At 34.9% G+C, this 19933-nt stretch overlaps 1 long non-coding RNA gene across 2 annotated transcripts in view; it reads right to left on the bottom strand.

Annotated features, from left to right (window-relative positions):
- LOC134735831 (uncharacterized) overlaps positions 1–19933 on the bottom strand; it is a 193909-nt gene that overhangs the window by 155906 nt on the left and 18070 nt on the right. The window lies entirely within an intron of this gene.

Genomic DNA, 19933 nt, shown 5'->3' with positions numbered 1-19933 from the left:
ACTTGTTAGAGATCAATGAAATACAGAGACTTAGAATAGGAAGGTGATTTGCTTCAATACATTGTTTTGCAGGAAATGGCTTATTGCTGAGCTAAATTTTCAATGTTGCAGACCACTCAAGTTAGTATTTCTAGCAATAGAACTGCAAATGGAGGCAGACATGTGAATGTTATCAAGGCACATAGTCATGCTATAACTGGCTCTTTTGTCTAGTTTTTCTCTACATTTTTGCTTACATTGAGGTAAGTCTAAATTGCCTTTTCCGTAATGTTAAAATCAGTTGATCTACAAAATGCTTGCAGTACTATTTCAGCAAGATCCATTGTGAGAAGCAATAGGGTCTACTTTAATTTATGAAATGCAGCATTAATGCAGTTCTTTGTAATGTGAAAAGTCAAAGAAAGTGAAAAACAACACTCTTTTGGTTCTTTTTTATATGCATGCTGTCAAATCAAATAAAATGTTTGAATACGTGTTATTATTAAAAGAGAAGACTGCCTAGTAAATTTAAACCAATTTAAGAAATTAAAAAAAAAAAACGTAATGAGGTTCTTACGAAAATCACTTTCAACAGGAATACAGGCCCTTTTCCTTATATTTTCGGTATGACATAGTATTTTGTTGCCTTGTTCATACCGCCTGTGGAAATGAAAGTTTCTTCTTCATATTTCAGATTGATGAAAGTCTACAGTATGCTAAAACCTACATGCAAATAAAATGACGAGTCTTAAAAATTAATAAATGGTGAATTTTACAGTTAGCTATTTGGCAAGAAAGGGAAACACTTCACATTCTAGGATTGCATCTAGTGACTTTTCTCCTAATTTAATCTGAAAGTTATTGAACCATGGAATCTCAAAGCAAACAAACTATGGCCAAAGCAAACAAGATATGGCCATTCCATAATATTTGTTAGTCAGTTAGGCCAAAAAAATTGTGTAAGCTAATAAGTTAAAATAAAGTATAAGATTTCTAAGATAAGGCATGTCAAGTATTATTTAAATTAATAGTTCAAGAATGACTAATGGTAGAAAATGACACAGGCATATTTAACTTGAAAATCTTCAAGTTGCCCTGCTGCTACTTAGGGGCCATAGTTCATCTTCAATCTTCCCTTAAACTAAGTAGAGATGTTATTCTACGGATTCAAAGCATTCTCAGGAGAAAATTCTCACCATCAGTTAATAATAGCACAATCAAGCATCACATTAGGTTCTTTGGTCATTGTATACTTACATAACATAAAACTTAAAGTCCAGTGTACTCAAATTGTCTGGAGTCTCTAAGGTTGATACTATTTCTCTATGAACCTCTACAGCAAACAGGATATAGTTTATATATTAGGGATATATAGTTTATTATGTTTCTGCCATGAACAAGCAGTTTTTTACAGTCGAATTGTTATTTAGTGAACTTGATCCAAATGCAGTGCTATATTTACTTTTCAAAACAGCTTTTTAGGCATTAAGTCGCACGATGACTAGATGCTTTAAAACAGTTGCAATATATCAGTTCAAAGAAAGTATCATTTTAGCAATGGGTGAAGTGTGTCCTATGTGTACAGCCCTCAGAGCATTTTCCTATTCTTTGTGATAAAGTGCTGAAGAAGTATAATTCAGGTCATTACCTCTAGTGCTTTCCAGGGTAGAGAAGTACATTATATGAAATTAGCAGCGAACAGATGAAAACTCTTTCTACACAGTACAGCAAAGCTGTGAATTTGCAATAACACAGATAAGTTCCAAACCCTCTTATGGGTCATTGCAGATTGTTTGCAAATAATCACATTCTGACTCCCAAGAAACATTGGAAATATTTTCATGCTTGTTGGTGAGAGCTCCGAAGCTCTACTTTAGCCAGAATACCTTTGAAGAAAGTACAGTGTGTGTGTATAGCCAAATCTTCTATATACTGCCAAGAGAATAATATATTTTATGTTGAACAATTACTATAATTTTTTGTCCAGTTCAGGACACTCATAGGCCCCATCTTTGCACATTGCAAATAAAAAAAACTGGAGTCATAAAGTAGTTCTTATTATTGTCATAATAACCACCATCATCATTTATGTCATCATCATCATCATCACTATCAAAATAGGCAGACACAAAGAACTTCCAATTTTAGCCATTAAAAAAGAGCAGTTTTAAGATTTACCCTTCTACTACAAACTTCTGAAAACCTAGAAACAATAGAAAATGACTGTTTTCAGACATTGAAAAAGCAGCACCCCAAGACTGCAATTCTAGAAAAAAGGGAAACAAAGTGTCTCATATATTTGCTCCAATTTTTATCCTGAGGAAATTTCCAGATTAAGGAATAGGAAGGGGAAGCTTCCAGAGCAATGGAAAAGCCCCATAAATTTGTACAGATATCCCTTTAGTCTTTGACAATACAATTAATAACAATCTGTGCATACATAGGGTGAAAATTGATAAGACTGGTCAAAGTTGGAAATATAACTACTCCCTGAATTCACACAGATCAGGTGATTATTTAAATTTTTTCCACGCAATGTGAAAAATGTTGAAGGATTATACCTCTGTAGTGAGGCTAAACTTGTGTAGTAGTATAGGAAATATACACCAATTTAACAAAATCTAAAATCAAACATCATAAAATCTTATAATTATTAAAACAATCTGTAAGTAATTTCATAACTACTTGGGAGATTGGAGGTGTTCACATTTATAGGTAGACATTCCAACACTCTTTATAATAACACAAACATTCAGCACTCAGAAATGTAGTATCACTATGTCCTTCAGCCAAAAAAATTATTATTAGCTATGAAAATTTAAAAAATAGGAATAGGAACAGCTCCAGTCTCCAGCTCCCACCCTGAGCCACACAGAAGACGCGTGATTTCTGCATTTCTGCTTGAGGAACCAGTTTCATCTCAGTAGGGAGTGCCAAACAGTGGGTGCAGGACAGTCAGTGAAGCGCACTGTGCACGAGCCGAAGCAGGGCGAGGCATTGCCTCACTTGGGAAGCGCAAGGGGTCAGGGAGTTCCCTTTCCTAGTCAAAGAAAGGGGTAACAGATGGCACCTGGAATATCGGGTCAGTCCCACCCTAATACTGCACTTTTCCAACGGGCCTGGAAAACGGCACACTAGGAGATTGTGTCCTGCACCTGGCTCAGAGGGTCCTATGCCCACGGAGTCTCGCTGATTGCTAGCACAGCAGTCTGAGATCAAGCTGCAAGGTGGCAGCGAGGCTGGGGGAGGGGCGCCCGCCATTGCCCAGGCTTGCTTAGGTAAACAAAGCAGCCAGGAAGCTCGAACTGGGTGGAGCCCACAACAGCTCAAGGAGGCCTGCCTGTCTCTGTAGGCTCCACCTCTGGGGGGCAGGGCACAGACAAACAAAAACTCAGCAGGAACCTCCACAGACTTAAATGTCCCTGTCTGACTGACAGCTTTGAAGAGAGTAGTGGTTCTCCCAGCATGCAGCTGGAGATCTGAGAACCGACAGACTGCCTCCTAAAGTGGGTCCCTCAACCCTGAGCAGCCTAACTGGGAGGCACCCCCCCAGTAGGGACAGACTGACACCTCACTCGGCCAGGTACTCCTCTGAGACAAAACTTCCAGAGGAACTATCAGACAGCTGAATTTGTGGTCTCACGAAAATCCGCTGTTCTGCAGGCACTGCTGCTGACACCCAGCCAAACAGGGTCTGGAGTGGACCTCTAGCAAACTCCAACAGACCTGCAGCTGAGGGTCCTGTCTGGTAGAAGGAAAACTAACAAACAGAAAGGACATCCACACCAAAAACCCATCTGTACATCACCATCATCAAAGACCAAAAGTAGATAAAACCACAAAGATGGGGAAAAAAAAGAGCAGAAAAACTGGAAACTCTAAAATGCAGAGCACCTCTCCTCCTCCAAAGGAACGCAGTTCCTCACCAGCAACGGAACAAAGCTGGATGGAGGATGACTTTGAAGAGTTGAGAGAAGAAGGCTTCAGACGATCAAACTACTCTGAGATACGGGAGGAAATTCAAAACAATAGCAAAGAAGTTAAAAACTTTGAAAAAAAATTAGACGAATGGATAACTAGAATAACCAATGGAAAGAAGGGCTTAAAGGAGCTGATGGAGCTGAAAGCCAAGTTTCGAGAACTACGAGAAGATTGCAGAAGCCTCATTAGCAGATGCGATCAACTGGAAGAAAGGGTATTGCTGATGAAAGACGAAATGAATGAAATGAAGAGAGAAGGGAAGTTTAGAGAAAAAAGAATAAAAAGAAATGAACAAAGCCTCCAAGAAATTTGGCACTATGTGAAAAGAACAAACCTACGTCTGATTAGTGTACCTGAAAATGATGGGGAGAATGGAACCAAGTTGGAAAACACTCTGCAAGATATTATCCAGGAGAACTTCCCCAATCTAGCAAGGCAGGTCAGCATTCAGATTTAGGAAATACAGAGAACGCCACAAAGATACTCCTCGAGAAGAGCAACTCCAAGACACATAATTGTCAGATTCACCAAAGTTGAAATGAAGGAAAAAATGTTAAGGGCAGCCAGAAAGAAAGGTCGGGTTACCCACAAAGGGAAGTCCATCAGACGAACAGCTGATCTCTCGGCAGAAACTCTACAAGCCCGAAGAGAGTGGGGGCTGATATTCAACATTCTTAAAGAAAAGAATTTTCAACCCAGAATTTCATATCCAGCCAAACTAAGCTTCATAAGTGAAGGAGAAATAAAATACTTTACAGACAAGCAAACGCTGAGTGATTTTGTCACCACCAGGCCTGCCCTAAAAGAGCTCCTGAAGGAAGCACTAAACATGGAAAGGAACAACCGGTACCAGCCACTGCAAAAACATGCCAAATTGTAAAGACCATCGAGGCTAGGAAGAAACTGCATCAACTAACGAGCAAAATAACCAACTAACATCATAATGACAGGATCAGATTCACACATAACAATATTCACATTAAATGTAAATGGGCTAAATGCTCCAATTAAAAGACACAGATTGGCAAACTGGATAAGGAGTCAGGACCCATCAGTGTGCTGTATTCAGGAAACCCATCTCACGTGCAGAGACACAAATAGACTCAAAATAAAAGGATGGAGGAAGATCTATCAAGCAAATGGAAAACAAAAAAAGGCAGGGGTTGCAATTCTAGTCTCTGATAAAATAGACTTTAAACCAACAAGGATCAAAAGAGACAAAGAAGGCCATTACATAATGGTAAAGGGATCAATTCAACAAGAAGAGCTAACTATCCTAAATATATATGCACCCAACACAGGAGCACCCAGATTCATAAAGCAAGTCCTGAGTGAGCTACAAAGGGACTTAAACTCCCACACAATAATAATGGGAGATTTTAACACCCCACTGTCAACATTAGACAGATCAACGAGACAGAAAGTTAACAAGGATATCCAGGAATTGAACTCAGCTCTACACAAAGTGGACCTAATAGACATCTACAGAACTCCCACCCCAAATCAACAGAATATACATTTTTTTCAGCACCACACCACACCTATTCCAAAATTGACCACATAGTTCGAAGTAAAGATCGCCTCAGGAAATGTAAAAGAACAGAAATTATAACAAACTGTCTCTCAGACCACAGTGCAATCAAACTGGAACTCAGGATTAAGAAACTCATTCAAAACCGCTCAACTACATGGAAACTGAACAACCTGCTCCTGAATGACTATTGGGTACATAATGACATGAAGGCAGAAATAAAGATGTTCTTTGAAACCAACGAGAACAAAGACACAACATACCAGAATCTCTGTGACACGTTCAAAGCAGTGTGTAGAGGGAAATTTATAGAACTAAATGCCCACAAGAGAAAGCAGGAAAGATCCAAAATTGACACCCTAACATCACAATTAAAAGAACTAGAAAAGCAAGAGCAAACACATTCAAAAGCTAGCAGAAGGCTAGAAATAACTAAAATCAGAGCAGAACTGAAGGAAATAGAGACACAAAAAACCCTTCAAAAAATTAATGAATCCAGCAGCTGGTTTTTTGAAAAGATCAACAAAATTAATAGACCGCTAGCAAGACTAATAAAGAAGAAAAGAGAGAAGAATCAAATAGATGCAATAAAAAATGAAAAAGGGGATATCACCACCGATCCCACAGAAATACAATCTACCATCAGAGAATACTACAAACACCTCTATGCAAATAAACTAGAAAATCTAGAAGAAATGGATACATTCCTCGACAAATACACCCTCCCAAGACTAAATCAGGAAGAAGTTGAATCTCTGAATAGACCAATAACAGGTTCTGAAATTGTGGCAATAATCAATAGCTTACCAAACAAAAAGAGTCCAGGACCTGATAGATTCACAGCCGAATTCTACCAGAGGTACAAGGAGGAACTGGTACCATTCCTTCTGAAACTATTCCAATCAACAGAAAAAGAGGGAATCCTCCCTAACACATTTTATGAAGCCAGCATCATCCTGATACCAAAGCCTGGCAGAGACATAACCAAAAAAGAGAATTTCAGACCAATATCCTTGATGAACATTGATGCAAAAATCCTCAATAAAATACTGGCAAACTGAAGCCAGCAGCATATCAAAAAGCTTATCCACCATAATCAAGTGGGCTTCATCCCTGGGATGCAAGGCTGGTTCAACATACACAAATCAATAAATGGAATCCAGCATATAAACAGAACCAAAGACAAAAACCACACGATTATCTCAATAGATGCAGAAAAGGCCTTTGACAAAATTCAAAAACCCTTCATGCTAAAAACTCTCAATAAATTAGGTATTGATGGGACGTATCTCAAAATAATAAGAGCTATCTATGACAAACCCACAGCCAATATCATACTGAATGGGCAAAAAATGGAAGCATTCCCTCTGAAAACTGGCACAAGACAGGGATGCCCTCTCTCACCACTCCTATTCAACATAGTGCTGGAAGTTCTCGCCAGAGCAATCAGGCAGGAGAAGGAAATAAAGGGTATTCAATTAGGAAAAGAGGAAGTCAAATTGTCCCTGTTTGCAATGACATGATTGTATATCTAGAAAACCCCATTGTCTCAGCCCCAAATCTCCTTAAGCTGATTAGCAACTTCAGCAAAGTCTCAGGATACAAAATCAATCTACAAAAATCACAAGCATTCTTGTACACCAATCACAGACAAACAGAGAGCCAAATCATGAGTGAACTCCCATTCACAATTGCTTCAAAGAGAATAAAATACCTAGGAATCCAACTTACAAGGGATGTGAAGGACCTCTTCAAGGAGAACTACAAACCACTGCTCAATGAAATAAAAGAGGATACAAACAAATGGAAGAACATTCCATGCTCATGGGTTGGAAGAATCAATATTGTGAAAATGGTCATACTGCTCAAGATAATTTATAGATTTAATGCCATCCCCATCAAGCTACCAATGACTTTCTTCACAGAATTGGAAAAAATACTTTAAAGTTCATATGGAACCAAAAAAGAGCCCGCATCACCAAGTCAATCCTAAGCCAAAAGAATGAAGCTGGAGGCATCACGCTACCTGACTTCAAACTATACTACAAGGCTACAGTAACCAAAACAGCATGGTACTGGTACCACAACAGAGACATAGATCAATGGAACAGAACAGAACCCTCAGAAATGATGCCACATATCTACAACTATCTGATCTTTGACAAACCTGACAAAAACAAGAAATGGGGAAAGGATTCCCTATTTAATAAATGGTGCTGGGAAAACTGGCTAGCCATATGTAGAAAGCTGAAACTGGATCCCTTCCTTACACCTCATACAAAAATTAATTCAAGATGGATTAAAGACTTACATGTTAGACCTAAAACCATTAAAATCCTACAAGAAAACCTAGGCAATACCATTCAGGACATAGGCGTGGGCAAGGACTTCATGTCTAAAACACCAAAAGCAATGGCAACAAAAGCTAAAATTGACAAATGGGATCTAATTAAACTAAAGAGCTTCTGCACAGCAAAAGAAACTACCATCAGAGTGAACAGGCAACCTACAGAATGGGAGAAAATTTTTGCAACCTACTCATCTGACAAAGGGCTAATATCCAGAATCTATAATGAACTCAAACAAATTTACAAGAAAAAAACAAACAACCCCATCAAAAAGTGGGCGAAGGACATGAACAGACACTTCTCAAAAGAAGACATTTATGCAGCCAAAAAACACATGAAGAAATGCTCATCATCACTGGCCATCAGAGAAATGCAAATCAAAACCACAGTGAGATACCATCTCACACCAGTTAGAATGGCCATCATTAAAAAAATCAGGAAACAACAGGTGCTGGAGAGGATGTGGAGAAATAGGAACACTTTTACACTGTTGGTGGGACTGTAAACTAGTTCAACCATTGTGGAAGTCAGTGTGGTGATTCCTCAGGGATCTAGAACTAGAAATACTATTTGACCCAGCCATCCCATTACTGGGTATATACCCAAAGGACTATAAACCATGCTGCTATAAAGACAGATGCACACATATGTTTATTGTGGCACTATTCACAATAGCAAAGACTTGGAACCAACCCAAATGTCCAACAACAATAGACTGGATTAAGAAAATGTGGCACATATACACCATGGAATACTATGCAGCCATAAAAAATGATGAGTTCATGTCCTTTGTAGGGACATGGATGAAACTGGAAACCATCATTCTCAGTAAACTATCGCAAGGACAAAAAACTAAACACCGCATGTTCTCACTCATAGGTGGGAATTGAACAATGAGAACTCATGGACACAGGAAGCGGAACATCACACTCCGGGGACTGTTGTGGGGTGGGGGGAGGGGGAAGGGACAGCATTAGGAGATATACCTAAGGCTAAATGACGAGTTAATGGGTGCAGGAAATCAACATGGCACATGGATACATATGTAACAAACCTGCACATTGTGCACATGTACCCTAAAACCTAAAGTATAATAAAAAAAAATAAATAAAATAAAAAAAAGAAAATTTAAAAAATAAAAAAGATAAAATATTCAATTAGGTACATGTAAAATATAAAGATATGTTAAAGCAGTTCTCATACATAAACTTTATATGCTCAATTATTTAATAGAAAATGTAAACATAAGAAGTGAAATAAAACATAAACACAAAGAAACATCAAAAATAAAAAATACAATATTTAAAATGAAAAATATAGCAGATAGGATTAATTGTAGCTTAGATACTGCAGAAGAAAATACAGTGAACTCAAAAACAGCAATACAAACAATTCAAAAACAAAACAGAAAAAACGAAAAGAAAAATTCTGTTTCTTAATATATCAAGCATTCTAGTGTACATGTAATTGGGATGCTCTGCAGGCAATGTCAGAAACTATATTTAAAAATATAATGACTTAAAACTTTCCAAATAAACTATAAACCCACATGACTAAGAAACACAACCTGATAAACACAAAGCCAATCATGCTCATACACATCACAATCAATTACTGAAAGACAGTGACAAAATGAAAACCAGCCAATCATGCTCATACACGTCACAATCAATTACTGAAAGACAACGACAAAATGAAAACCAGCCCAAAAGCACAGTGCCTACACAAAGATCACAGACATCTCATCAGATACGACGTATGACAAAAGACAAAATAACTCAACAGAAGTATCTATATTTAGAAGAAGTATCCTCCACAAATTATGCAAAATAAGTACTTGTACAGGGGAAAAGCAAACTTTATAGGCCACCAGCAGTCTTGCACTATATTACATATCAAAGGAAATTTTTAAGCCAAAAAAGGGACGTTACGTTGCGACTTTTATCTGTGTAACAAAGAGCACCAGCAATGTTAAATATGTAAGTATAAAGTGTATTCATATAAGTTCTAAATTTATTTTAAAACTATTTAACTATTATAGCTTTTACAACATATGTAGAAATAACATATAATCTTTTGGTAATAAGACAGAAGAACGGGAAGAAAATGGAAGTATACTGCTGTAAAATTTTATATATATTGTGAAAGAATATAACATAATTTGATAGTAGGGTACGATATATTAAAAGTGTATAATCAACAACCCAGAAGTATTATTAGAAAAATTTTAAAACGGAAGAGTTAACGAGTTAATGTTGAAGATAAAATAAAATGTTAAATATTCTAGTTCAAAAGAAGATAATAAACGAGGACAAAAATCAACACAAATGAGAAAGGAGAACAAAAATTCATATAGCAAATTATTGCATTTGAACATTATTACATTGCTAAAGAAATAAATATACATAATCTAAAAGTTCTAAATATAGACAGAGATTTCAAAATTGAATACAAAAGCAGGAGCCAAATATGCTCTGTTTAAATATAAATACACTAATGAAAAATGAAATGAATGAAAATGTATGGCATACAAAGATAAATAATAAAAAAGCTGAAGTGGCTGTTTTGATAGGAGACCAATTGGATTTTAGGTAGAAATATAAGATCAGGGATAAATAAAGTTTATTCATGATAAAGGGACCAAATCAAGATTAATAATAAGCAAATATGTAATGAGTATCCATCCAGTAGCAGAGCTTGAAAGTACAAGAAGTAAAAATGACTGAGGTGTTCACATTTATAATTAGACATTTCAGCACTACTTTATGAGTGGTACGGCAAGTTAGAAAAATTAGAAAATATAACGTTATCAATTAAATTTACCTAATTAAGATTTATAGAATACTCCAAAAAAAAACAAAAGACACATTCTTTCTATAGACACATTCATCAAGATTGACCATATGCTGCTTCATAATTCATCTTTCTTTATAAATTTTAAAGTGCCTTATCAAATATGTCACATCACCACAATAAAACCAAATAAAAATCTGTAAGAAAACATTTGAATAACCCAAATATTTAAAATTCAATACTGGAAATTCAATAACATAAGCCAGATGACAGTCAAACAAAAGAAATTACAAAATACATTAGAAATACTCAAAATAATTGAAAATGAGGCATGGTACCATGGCTCATGCCTGTAATCCCACTACTTTGGGAGGCTGAGGTGGGCAGGTTGCTTTAGCCCAGGAATTTGAGGCCAGCATGGGTAACATTGTGAAAACCTGTCTCTACAAAAAAATACACACAAAAAAACCTGGGCATGGTCACATGAGTCAGTAGCTACTCAGAAGGCTGAGGGAGGATCACCTGAGCCTGGGAGGTTAAGACTGCAGAGCGACTGCACTCCAGCCTGGGTGACAGAGTGCGACCCTGTCTCAAAAAAAAAAAAAAAAAAAAGAAAAGAAAGAAAAAATATATATCAAAATTTCTGGGGCTGCAACTAAAGCAGTCTATAGAGGAAAATTTGTACATTTAAATGCTTATATTAGGAAAATAAAAATTTCAATTTACTAATCAAACCTTCAAATTTTAGAAGGTAGAAATAGAAAAGCAAATCAAGCACAAAATAAAAGGAGGCAGAGAATAACAATTGCAGAAACAGATAAATATAAAATAAAAAAGATATTAGATAAAATAACCAAAAGCAGTTTTTTAGAAACTATCAATAAAAATGATAAATTCCTAGTTAGATTAACAAAAACAGGCCGGCCGCTGTTGCTCATGCCTGTAATTCCAGCACTTTGGGAGGCCGAGGCGGGCAGATCATGAGGTCAGGAGATCAAGACCACCCTGGCTAACACGGTGAAACCCCGTCTCTACTAAAAATACAAAAGAAATTAGCCCGGCGTGAAGGCGGGCGCCTGTAGTCCCAGCTACTCGGGAGGCTGAGGCAGGAGAATGGCGTGAACCCGGGAGTCGGAGCTTGCAGTGGGTCGAGATCGCGCCACTGCAGTCCAGCCTGGGCGACAGAGCGATCCTCCGTCTCAAAAAACAAAACAAAACAAAACAAACAAACAAAAAACAAAAAAGAGAAACACAAATTACTGATAATAGGAATAAAAAAGAGTTATGACTACATATCCCTGTGGCATAAATAAACACTAAGAAAATGTAAAAAACTTTTTGCTAATGTATTTATTTGAAGTATTAATAAAATGGAGAGATCTCTTGTAAGGTGTAAATTTCCAAAACCCATTTAGATAAAGTGGAAAAAAGAAATGCCCTATTTCACTTAAAATAGATTAAATTACTAAAATGTCTCCCACCCTAGTAGAAAGTGATAAACTTATTTTAAAATTTATATAAAAATTCAAATAAAGAGACAAAAAGTTGATGGACTTGAACTTCCTGATTTCTAGCCTTTTTACAAAGCTGCATTGACCAAGATAGCATAAGGCTGGCATAAGAAAAAACACATATCGGTGGAATAGAAGAGATAATCCATATATGGCCGCATTTGGTCACACATGTTGTCAATTAGTTTTTCACAAAGGTGCTAAGACAATGAAATGTGGAAAAGGTAAAACTTTTGGCTATGAAGGTTTCTGGTTTCCAGGGTAGCATGTAAGGAATTTGTCCTAACAAGAAACAAAAAGCTGAACAAACTAAAAAAAAAAAAAAAAAAAAAAAAGTAATTCTTCTTAGATCCATATTATAAGGGAGGTCACAGGGCAAATCACAGTCACCAAAATTGAACAAGTGGATACAAAAGATCACAACTTGACAAATCCTGAAGTGAGACAATCCCACTGCTGGGTACATATTCAGAAGAAAGGAAATCAGTGTATCAAACAGAGATATTTGCCTTCTCATGTTTATTGCAGCAAAATTCCCAATAGTGAAGATATGGAATCAATCTAAGTATCCATCAATAGAAGAATGAATAAACAAAATGCGTTATATATACCCAATGGAAAATTATTCTGTTACCAAAAAGAGTGAAATCCTGTCATTTGCAACAAGATACATGGACCTGAAGGTCATTATGTTAAGTGAAATAAGACACACACAAGACAGATGTTGCATGTTCTCACTCACATGTGGGAGCTAAAACAATTGATTCCATGGAAATAATTAATAGAACCATGATTACCAGAAGATGGAAATAATAATGGGAAGGAGAGGATATAAAGGGGTTTGTTAATGGCTGCAAAAATACAGTTAGAAGGAATGGGATCTAGTGTTTAGCAGCACAATTGAATGACTATGGTCAACATTAATTTATTGTATGTTTCAAAATAATTGGAAGATTAGATTTGGAATGTTTTCAAGACAAAGAAATTATAAATGTTTGAGGTGATGAATATCTTAACTACCTGTTTGATCATTACATATTATATACTTATATCAAAATGTCGTATCTCCCCCAACTAATAAAGCCGAAGTGACTATATTATTTTGAGACAGAGCAGACTTCAGAGCAAGGAAAGCTATCAGGGATAAAGAAGGGCATTACATAATGATAAAGTGGTCAATTCCCCCAAAATACATAATAAGCCTTAATATGTATGCATATAACAACAGAGCACCAAACAATGTGATGCAAAAATTGATAGAACTTTCAAGGAGAAATAGATGAATCCACCCTTATAGTTGGAGACGTCAATATTCTTCTAACAGAAATGGACACAGCTAGAAGGCAGAAAATCACTAACGACACAGTTGAACTTAACAACATTATAAACTGATTTGATATCATTAATACATATAGACTACTTCATTCAGCAATGAAAAATTACATGTTCTTTCAAGTTCATAAAACATTCATAAATATAGACTCCACTTAAATCACACATTGTCTGCTCTCAAATCACAGTGAAATTAAACTAGAAGTCAGTAACAGCAAAATGACTGTAAATTCCTAAAATACATAATTAAACAACATACTTCTAAATAACACATGGGTCTAAGTAGAAATTGAAAAAAAAATAATATTTTAAATCAAATAATAACTTAAAAACATCAAATTTTGTGGGTTGAAGCAAAAGAGTATTTAGAGAGAAATTTATAACATTGAATGCATATATTACAAAATAAAGATCTAAAATTAACAGTCTAATTACCACCTTTGGAACCTAGAAATAAAGAACAAATTAAATTCAAAGTAAAAGAAGAAAAAAAGAACAAAAATGTGAGCAACCATCAAATAAAACAATTGTAAACAGAAAAGCAATAGGGAAAATCAACTAAACCAAAATCGGTTTCTTTGAATAGATTAACATAATTGATAAGTCTGTAGCCAGACCAATTAAGAAAAAAGAGAAAGGGCACAAATTACTAATATTAGAAATAAAAGAGGGTCTATTACTACAGAGTCTATGGGCATTAAAAAAAAACTATGAACATATATGACCACAGATTTGCTAAACTAGATGAAATGGACTGATGCCTATAAAGACACAATCCTCCAAAACTTACACAAGAAGAAATAGAAAGTCTGAATAGATCTGTATTTATTTAAGATATTGGATCAAAAATTAAGAAACTTCCAAAATAAAAAGCATCAGGCCCTATGAATTCACCTGTGACATCTGTAAATGTTTAAGGAAAAAAATTATGTCATTTCTCTAAAATTACATTTAGAAGATAAAAGCAGAGGGAATACTTCCTAACACATTTGATGAGGAGAGCATTATCTAAATAGAAAAATAGGCAAAGACATTATGAGAATATATATACCAATATCTCTCATGAATATAGAAGCAAAAATCCTCAAGAAAATATTAGCAAATTTAATCCAAAAATGTATGAAAAGAATTACACACCATGATAAAGTGATATTTTTCCCAAGTATGCAAGACTTGTTCAAATTTTAAAATCATTTAATGCAATCCATTGCATCAAGAGGCTCAAGAAGAAAAATCACATGGTCATATAAATAGATATGAAAGATTCAGAAAAATTATTTCACTAAATCCAACGTCCATTCATGACGACAATTCTCAGCAAACAAGGAATAGAAGGAAACTTCCTCAGCTGACAAAGAGCATCTAACAGCTAACATTACATTAAATGGTGAGAGATCAGAATTATTCTCAGTAAGGGTGGGGACAAGGCAAGGATGGTGTGTCTCACCATTCCTGTTCAATATCCCTTAATAATTCCTAGTTAATTCAATGACAGAAGAAAAAGAAATGAGAAGTATACAGATTGAAAGAAAGAAATAAAAATGTCTTTGTTTACAGATGACATGACCATATACATAAAAAATCTGGAATAACTGCCAAAAAAGAACTCCTGTGACTAATAAACAACTACAGCCAAGTTATAGGATATTATTAATATAGAAAATCCATCATTTTCCTATATGCTAGTAATAAAGAAGTAGAGTTTGAAATTACAAAGAACATATCATTTACATTAACATTCCCAAAAACAAAATATTTAGGAATAAATTTAATAAAATATGTAAAAAATCTGTATAAGGAAAACTATAAATCTCTGATACAAGAAATCAAAGAACTGCACAAATGGAAAGATATTCCTTATTCATAGATAGGAAGAAACAATATTGTCAAGATTTCAGGTCTTTTCAATTTTGTATTTAGACTCCAATTAAAAAAAAACAGCAAGTTATTTGTGGATATTAACAAGCTAATTCTAAAATCTATATGGAGAGGCAAAAAGACACAGAATAGGCAACTTAATATTGAAGGAGGAGAACAAAGTCAGAGTATTTACACTACACGACTTAAAAATTTACTTTTAAGCTGTGTAAATAAAATAGTGTGTTACTGGTGAAAAAATAGACAACTCAGTCAGTGGAGCAGAATAGAGAGCCCAGAAATACATTCACATGATACCTCAATGGATCTTTGACAAAGGAGCAAAAATAGCACAATGAAGAAAATATTATTTTTTCAACAGTGTGCTAGAGCAACTGGAGCATCACAGAAGATGCTGTGTATAGGCACAGACCTTACACACTTCACAAGTGTGTAAGAAGAAAAGTGTGTATAGGCACAGAACTTACACACTCCACAAAAATATTTAACTTAAACTAGATCATAGATCTAAATATAAAACACACAAACTATTAAACTTCTAGCAGATAACATAATAGAGAATCTAGATTACTTTGGGCATGGCAATGACTTTTTACATACACCATCAAATGTATGATCCATGAAAGAAAGAATGGAAAAGCTAAACTTCACTAAAATTAAAAACTTCTGCTGGGCAAAATTCACTGTGAAAACAATGAGAAGGCAAGTGACAGATTAAAAGAAAATATTTGCAAATGATATATCTGATGAAAGACTTATTCAAAATATACAAAGAACTGTTAAAAGGCAACGATAAAGAAGTGAACAATGCAAATAAAAATTGGCAGAAGACCTAAACAGACATTTCATCAAAGAAGATGTACAGATAGCAAATAAGCACATGAAAAGATGTTCCACATCATATGCCATTAGGGAAATGCAAATTAAAACAATGAACTACCACTACACACACCTATTAGAATGGCCAAAGTCTAGAACACTACACCAAATGCTGGAGAGGATGTGTAGCAACTGGGATGCTCATTCGTTGCTGGCAGGAACCAAATTGTAGTCACTTTGGAAAACAGTTTGGTAGTTTTTTACAAAACTAAACATACTCTTATCATATGACCCAGAAATCACATTTGTTGGTAATTAGTCAAATAAGTTAGTAACTTAAGTTCACAAAAAAAACACGCACAGGAATGTTTATAACAGATTTATTTAAAATTGGCTAAACATTGAAGCATCCAAGATGTCCTTCAGCAAATATAGGAGAATTATAAATGGCTACAACTTGGTAAAATAAACCTTAAATTTCTACTATTTAGTGAAAACCCTGCATACTGCGTGACTGCAACTTTATGACATTCTGGAAAAGGCAACACTATGAAGTCAGTAAAAATATCTGTGGTTGCTAAGAGTTAGTGGGGAGATAGGAATAGGTGAAGCGCAGAGGATTTTCACAGCAGTGAAACTACTTTTCATGATAGTGTAGAGGTGGATACATTTCATTTTACATAATGCATAACACCAAGAGTAAACCCTAATGTGAACTATGCACTTTAGATGGTAATGATGTTACAACGTATTTTCATCAATTGCAGCAAATACACCACTCTAGTTCGGGGGGTTGATAGTGGAGAAGGGGGCAGAGAGGGGGGACAGGGAATCTATAGAAACTCCCAGCAATTTCTGATCAATTTTGCTATGAAACCAAATTACTCTAAAAAATAAAGTATATTCACAAGAGGGTTGGGGAGATAGTCTTTTGAACAAATGGTGCAGACGCAGTTAGGTGATATCCAAATGGAAAAAAAAACTTTAAATAACTTTACTACTACCTCACGTCATTTGAAATAGACCTCAGACTTAAACCTATAAGTTAAAAAATAATATATTATCTAAAAAAACACAGGAAGATAAATTTTGTAAAGTTTGATAAAGAGTTTCTTAGAGCACAAAATGCGCAAGCCATTTAAAAAATAGATAAAATGTATTTAATCAAAGACATTTTTGCTTTAAAATTATATCGTTTAAAAAGTAAAGGACAAGCTGCAGAATGGGAGAAAATACAGTCTATATATCTATAAAGAATTTACATATAATATATGTATATATATGCAAGTCCATATATATGGATTGACATTGATTTGTAAATATTATACATATATTGTATTACAACTATATTATCTACAAATTGCATATATACATTTATGTTTCCATAAATGCATTATTAACAATTTAATATTTGTATTATTTACAAATCTTTTTGTTCAAGGAAATATATGAGTGGTCAATAAGTGCAGGATGAAATACTCAATATGAAGTTCTCAAGTCAAAAAATAAAATAAAACCACAAGTTTTTAAATAAATATTAATGACTAAAACTAATAAAAATTGTTAATAACAATTGTTGACCAGAATAGAGAGCCATACCAAATTCTCATACATTCCTTTCAGGAATGTAAAATGAGATCTATACTTTGAAAAACAGTCTGATAGTATCTTAAATAGTTAGATATTCATTTATTATATATTGGCAGCAATTCTATTCATAGATAAGCCTAAACAGGGACTTGAATAGAAATGCCATACCAGCTTTATTTTGATAAACCCAAACTGGGATTAACCCGCAAATTCATCAACAAATGAATGAATAAATAATTTATTATACATTTATCTGTATTTACCATTTAGTGATACGAAGGAACATACTATTGATAAATATAATATGAATGAATTAACCTCAAAAACATAAGAAAGAAGCAAAACATTTAAAAAGTACTATTTTTTAAAACTCTAGCAAAGATATACTTAATATGTAATGATAGAAAGAAAATCAGGGGTTGTCTAGATCAAGGGGGTGTGGGAAGATTTACCTGTAATGGTATATATCTTTGTTAAAATTCATTTAACTGTAACTTGAATGTTTTATAGCATTTAAGTTATTCATAGAAAATATCAATTTAATACACGAGAGAATAAACAAGGAAACAAAATGCAAATATAAGAAAACTGACCTGTTTCTTTTCTAAGTACCACTCCCTCAGAAAAGATTCAGGGCTTAGACCTCAGACAAAGTTAAATCTTACATAAGGGCAGCTACAAGGCCCCTTTAGAACACAACCAGCTCTTTTGGTAGTTTTCCATTAATTTGCTTTCTTTCTGAACTGGAATGATCTGTACAGTACGACCTGATAGACATCACTCCTCTAGGTTAAGCAAGAATTGCAGTAAAGCTATCTTCAGGAGGTCAAGGTTAAAATAAATACATGGTACTAGAAAGATGAGGCAACATAATACCTTCCTAGATATACTAAATAAGAAGTTTTCTAGGATAAGAATTTCTGACCAAATATAGATAAGCTTCATGACAAGGAAAGAAAACAGAGAAACGAGGCCCATGTGGATGGGAGAAGGCATGGAGAGAGTCCATCTGGTAAAATGAGGAGATTTGAACTTAGGAAGCAAAATTGCCTTTGGTTAGTTTAGAAGACTTTAAGTATGGGTAAGGTAGCTAATGAGCTGCAATAGAAGTGAGTGTGCACGATTTATTTCTCTATTTTGTTTTGTGATATGTATCCAGGATTTAGATCAGTGTGTGGCATGTGAGAAGCACTAAATATTTGTTAAAAGAGCAGATCAATTAATAAAGACGGGTATATAAAGAGTACAATGAGCTATGAAAATGAAAGTCATTTGCTATCCAAACACCTAGTAGAGTGTCTGAGCATATATTATACTTAATATGGGTGGTTTCAGTAACTAATATTTCATAATTTTGGCTAAAATTAGTCCTGTGACAGTTGAAGCTTAGGGTCATCCATGAATATTTTGGAATATTTTTCAAAGAAGGGAAATATGTAAGGTTAATAAAAGCAGTACAGTTATAAGAAAGATATTTTAACTTTGTTAAAAATTTCTCACTTCCCATCTGTTCATATTATATTTCAGTGCTTTAGGGGAAAAACCTCTTTGACCTGAAGTTCAGAGCTAATATTCAAGTTAAAATAAAAGCTGTTCAGTACTAATTATAATGATGAAAGAGTAGAGAAGTTAGAGAACTATATTCTTGTGATTTAGTCACTTAACTGACTGTATTTTAAATGAAAGGAGGTTGTTAAAGCAACTAAATAGAAAAAAAAAAGGTTTTGGGGGTGGTGGCTTCCATAAAAGTATAATCTAGTGAGCTGTGCCTGTATTCCAGGCCCCTATTCTCAGTGGACTCCCGCGCCTTAGTGTGCTTTCTGAAACATTTTTAAGTTCCCTTCTAGTGTTCTGGATCTGTGATTACAGACAAAGTGGTATGAGCAAGTCTTCTCGTGTCCTGACTTGGACCCTTCAGCATACTCTGGAAACCTTCACCTCACACCAGACTCCCTCTGCTTGTGGAGGTGATTAGATGTCCCTGGAAGTTCTGGGATCCAGAGATGGGTTTTTCCTGAAACATTATAGTCAGGCTGGTTCCAGAAGTGTAGCTTAGCGGCAAACTGCTCCTGTTTTTCAATGTGGTACTTCTTTCCAAGTATTGCACATACTAATTTGTGGTGATATAAATTGTTTTTATAGGCAAGGGGCCCTATTTACTAGTATCTCTC

The sequence above is a fragment of the Symphalangus syndactylus genome, chromosome 2, assembly GCF_028878055.3.
Source record: "Symphalangus syndactylus isolate Jambi chromosome 2, NHGRI_mSymSyn1-v2.1_pri, whole genome shotgun sequence".
Taxonomy (NCBI): domain Eukaryota; kingdom Metazoa; phylum Chordata; class Mammalia; order Primates; family Hylobatidae; genus Symphalangus; species Symphalangus syndactylus.
Note: the sequence above shows the minus strand (reverse complement) of the source record. Positions and strands in the feature narration are given on the sequence as shown.